We start from the raw sequence: 5,671 nt of genomic DNA, 5'->3' as shown, positions 1-5,671 counted from the left end.
AAGCATCTAACTCGGACTCAAATCTAGTGTTCAATCAGTAGGAACCTAGAATTATGCATCTAGTGTTTTCATTTAACTCCAACAACTTAAATGCACAAATAGTTATTAACAATAAGTTGCATAATTTTGAAATAATAGGATTATGCTCCGGGGCTTGCCTGTAGAGGTGTCTACGGAGTCAGTAAACTGGGGTTCTTCCGAATCGCAGTTTGGAATTTCAGTTAATTCAGCAGCATTGACTTGAGCTTCAGAGAAATCCCCGTCTGGCTCCTGGATGAGTTCGTATGTGCCGTCTGCTAGCGGGGTGACTTCTATATGAAATGCAAAAGTTGAAAATATAGTGAGGTGCTTGAGTATAGCTTTCCTTCACTATAGAGTAAATAGGGTGAAACTCCATAAAATACTATGGAAAAAGGAGTTTTTATTTCAACAAAATAAACCACATAAAGGTTTTTAAATAAATCTTAAAAGCATGAGTTAAAGTCCACTAATGGTTTTGAATTTTTTTTCATAGAACTAGATGTGTTCCATAGAGCACATGGCCCAAAGTTGGTCCAAAGCACAACTTTAGAACACAAGGTATAAATGAAAAGAGCTATTATCTAATCCTATTTTTAGATTTAGCTACAAAGGAGTTTAACTCAAACCAATAGCATAAAGCTATAGAGTTATTTATAAGGAGCAAAACAAAATTAATTTGTAATTTTTCTGATTTTTCTACATTTTTCTAGGATTTTGCAAAGTTCACTAGAAAAAGAAATAAAAGAGAAAAGAAACTTTTACAAAGAGGGCCCTAGAAAAGATTGCAATCCTTGCAATCAAGTCCCTGGTCGGAGTCAAAGGGGAGGAGGAGGCTTGACCGGCCGATTCCTGGCGAAGGGGTCGCCGGTGGCGAGGGTCGAGGGGTCAGGGAGCTAGAGAGGGCCATGGCGCACCTTTTGGTGTGCTTGGGTGCTAGAGAGGGTGGTCAGAGGGGGCTCGTCGATGGGAGCAGGAAGCAGCGGCGGGGGTTGAATGGCGGCGAAGATGCTCCAGTGAGGGTAGGACGGCAAGAAGTGGCGGGTTGGCTTCGCAAGGTCACAGCGAAGCTCACTGAGGTGTCTAGGTGATTGGAGTGATGCTGCAGTGGCGGATCCACGGTGAACAGGAGTTTGCCAGAGAGGAAGTAGGAGGGCGGATGGTGTACGCCGGAATTAAAGTCCGGCGGGGCTTTATATAGGCCGAAGAGTGGAGGATGAGCACAAGTGAAGGTCCATGGATAATTTTGGCAGGAGATAGAAGCGAATCGGCGACGGAATTTGTTTCTCCACGGCGGCCGGCGAGGTGGCAAACGGAGGAGACATTCGGGCGGCATGGCGCAAGGTGAAGGGGGCCAAGCAGAGTCAGTTTGGTGGTGACGGGGCTCTTGCGCGCAGCACGTGGAGTTGGTGGAAGAAGAAACCGAGGCATCTAGTGCTTCCCGTGGTGGCAGCTCACCGGTGAGGGAGAAAAACAGGGGCGGCGGCTAGCTGCGCGGCATGGCGAGGGGAACAGGCGCCAGCGAGGGGGTGGGGTGGGGCCAAGGAGAAGTCGGGAGGTCGGTTGGAGTCCCAACTGGCGGCGCGAAGCCATCCCGCGGCAAGGAAACCACGGCGGCGGCAGCGCAGCACAGCTCCAAGCTGTCGGGAGGTTGAAGATGAAGTAAAGGATGTGTTTTTAAATTCAGAAAAGTGCAGGGGTCTGTCTATAAAGTAAAATTTCCCGTTGATCTAGGGCTCAAATGAAAAAGTGGCCAAAATAAAAGTTGTTCACTTTTTCAAGACCTACAACTTTCATGTTGTGCAAATTTTCACTAGATCAAAGGCTTTTGAAATATTTTCAAAAGTTTTAAAGAGTTTGAATTAAATAAGGAAAACACTTTTTTGGTAGCAAAATTCAATGGATTTAGGGCTTATTTACAACAAAGCTGCCATAGAAAGCCCTTCATAAATTTGAAAATATTTCCTATGTTAAAACTTTTAGCAAAAAGGGGCTAGTAATTTTGTATAATTACACATATGTCCTTAATTTGCATTGAAATTTTTTGACTTTCACACAAGGGTAAATACACAAAATGCACACAAAACTTAGGTTCTAATAGCTAGACACCTGAAGTGTCACAGTGAGCTAATCCAAATAGCTTTATAAAAGCATTTCTCTCCATCTAACCATTCGTCCTTCATGGCTTCCTCGAGAGGTGCTTCATTACGGGGATCAGGAGGACAAGGAGGTACCGTAGGCCTAAGGGGAGGTTCTGTCAAGGAATTTTGAGTTTGATCGGCATGGACAGAAGAAAGTTCCTCCCCAACTTGGGCATTTAAGGGATTCGAGGTGTTTTTGTGAGTTCTAGTTGGGTCATCCATGAATCGGGAATGGAACATCGGGGTTCGTATTTCTTCTTCCTCCGTTGTTCCTGGTTCGGATGAGGGTTCTAAAGATGAATCTGAGGGTGTGGAAGATCAAGGATTGGGTTTAGTAGTTAGAAAATCCTCTTGGATCGATTTATGCTCTTTCTGGACGGGTTTGTGCCTAGACATGAGGGTGGAATACTCATCGATATTGTCTAGGAATTCCGTAGCTTCAGACAAAGACTTTAGGAGAAATGACCCTCTAGTGGCAACATCGAGAGAACAGGCAGAATCCTTATCAAGGCCCTCATAAAAGCTACGAAGCAGCCAGGATGGGTGTATTGATCGGATAGGTCCAGATGTTGCTAAAAGCACAAACCTACACCATGCCACGCCTATGGGTTCCTTCTCTCTCTGCTGAAAACAGCGGATATCCCTCTTTTGGGCCATGAAATGAGACAGGTGAAAAAACTCAAGACAAAAGTTGCCTTTAAGCTCATCCCAGTTGTCGTTCATGTTGCCTACTGTGTTCGTATACCATTGCTCTGCCTTACCTGCTAGAGAGTAGGGGAACAATTTCCACTTGAGGGTATCTCGTGTCACGCTTGTAGAGGCAAAGCGTGAACAAAGCTGATCGAGCTCTCGCAGATGGTGGTTTGGGTTCTCGCTACTTAACCTAGAGAATGAAAGCTCCCGAACCATAGCGATAAGGTCAGGACAAGGTTTATAGTCGGATGTGGAAGAGGATGGTGGCTCATTGAACTCGCCTCTTGAGGCAGAGAGGCTGTGAAAGGATGGTTCTCCATGGGTAGCAGGGGTAAAGATAGCAGTCAGAAAAGTAAAAATGATACGCTATAAATCCTGTAGGGTAGAGAAGCTTTTGAAGGATAACCTCTCTATGGATAGCGGGGGTCAAGGTTGAAGGAAAGAAAAGAAAAAGATACGAGGATAACTAGGATCGAAGAAAGATACAACAACCGTTCCCCGGCAATGGCACCAAAAAGCTTGTTGGGTATTTTAGCGTCACGAATAAATCCGCAAGCGCACAGATACCATTGTACCTTCACCTCAGAGTATTCCAAGGGTTATCGAATCCACAGAGAACATGTGTGCACTCTCTTCTATTCTAGTCGGTCCAAGGACACACCAAGATAGGTTGAAGGGAAGAGAGGATTCCTAAAATAGTGCTACTGATGAGTTAAAGGTCGATTTCTCGGGCACAATACTCGCTTCGGGCACTGGCTTACAACTGGTCTACCAGTCGACTCGGGCCAACAGCTCTACGCTATATCCGAACGTGGAGGATTACGAAGGACCAATAGGGCTGTCACCACCTACGGCCTACCTCTAACAAACTGTGGGATATAAGGCAAATAAAGGATAACCCCTAGCCTAGACACCATGCCTACGCTACTGATTAATACTACAGTCTAACTACGTTGGGACCCCCGTAGCAAACTACAACACTCTGGATGAATACAGAATGATGAACCCGCGAGTAAGAGAACTGATCTCACTCAACTACAATCACTACTAGCATCTACTATACAAAGTAAAATACTAGAGATAGGAACCACAAATACTTACTGTGACAATCCAGGTTTTATGGGCTAGAACAACCCAGTTAAAATATAGCTTTTATGTTTATGTTTATTTAAAAATTTAAACCAAGATTGCCATGGCAAGGGTATTTTTGTAATTTTGGAAAAATGCAGGGTCCTTTCTACAAAATGGTTTTGATTGGGGAGTAAACACAAATTTTTGTAAGGGGTTAAAGTGCATGTTTTGTTTTTCACTTTTACCATCATAAAAAGATATATTTATGCTTAGGGTTATCCTTGAAATTTTAAAATTTAAGTTGCGTTCTTTTTTCTAAAAGAAATGGCGGATTTAAAAATATTTTTGAATCCTTTGACCTAGAGAGTTTTTGCCCAACATGAAAGTTGTAGAACTTACAAAGTTACACAACTTTCATGTTGAACATTTTTTCATTTGAGCCCTAGATTAAGGAGAAATTTTACTTTTTAGTTAGGCCCCTGAGATTTTGGAAAATTACAAAACCACCCCTGCCTTTCTTCCTCCTCCTCCATCTGCCGAAATAGGGGCGCCGCCCTCGCCCCCGTTTTGGTCGCCGCCGCGGTTCCTCCGCCCGCTAGCTACCCCGCGCTACCTCCACGCGCCACGCACAAGGCCTCGCCGCCACTCCACCACCCCTGCTGCCGCCATTGGCCCGCGCCACTCCGCCCTGAGGGCTCCCCTCGTGCCACCTCGCTGGCCCGCCCCTCAAAAACCGCTCCGCCACTGACATTGCTCCTCCAACGAGCTTATCCCTCTGAGTCACTTCTCACACCTATCTTCATTTCCCCTGATCTATAAATAGACCCCGCCGGACCTCGTCACCGCCATTCCTCCACCGCCACTCCTTCTTCTCCGGCGAACTCACCCCGCCATGGAGCCACCACCTCGGGCCTTCATTGCCCCAGATAAACCCCTGAATCGAACGCCCGTGGCTCCCTGAAGCTCCTCGGCCGCTCAAACCTGCCGGATTTCGACCGGAGCACGACTACCGATGAGCTCACCCGCCACCGCCCGTACCTCCTCGCCGACGACCACCCTATCGGCCACCCCCACCCGCGCCACCAATACCCAGAGGTTCGCCTCGAGCCGCTCTTGCTTCCTGGCCCCTTGGCCCTCGCTGCCGGCGACCCTCCTCGCCGGAATTCGGCCGGCCCCTCCCTGTCCTCTCCTTGCTTGAGCCGAGGACCTATTTGTAAGGGATTAAAATCTTTCCAGGGTTCTTTCTACAAAAAGAACAAGAGCTTTTCTATTTTATGTGATGAACTTTAGAAAATCCTAGAAAATTGTAGAAAAATAAAAAAATGTAAACTCAACTGTTCTGGACTCCTAAAACCAAGCTCTACAAATTTATTTTTGTGAGTTGCACTGAATCTCTTTGGTTTGTGCTCTAGATTAAATATTAGGAAATGAGTGTTTTATTTTTATCTCTTGAACCATAGCTGTGCTGGACTTGATCTTTGAACCATGTAACCTATGTGCTATGTATGCTCTTGTGAAAAATTTGTAGCCCTAGTTCCTGACTTTTGCTTGTGATTTCATGTACTTTGTTTAATTCTAGATTATGTACTTATTAATTATTAAAGCATGTTCTTGTATGTTTCTTAGGGTCATCTTTTTACCATGGGCTCTACTGATCACATTTAGTTTATGGTAATTCTTGGGAGAGTTTTAGCACTGTCTAGATCAAGGTTTTAATTTAACCATGGCATTTAGTTTTAATTTTGTCT

This window comes from Panicum virgatum, chromosome 2K (assembly GCF_016808335.1).
Source record: "Panicum virgatum strain AP13 chromosome 2K, P.virgatum_v5, whole genome shotgun sequence".
Taxonomy (NCBI): Eukaryota; Viridiplantae; Streptophyta; class Magnoliopsida; order Poales; family Poaceae; genus Panicum; species Panicum virgatum.
The sequence above is the reverse complement of the archived record's forward strand: the minus strand, read 5'-3'. Positions refer to the sequence as shown.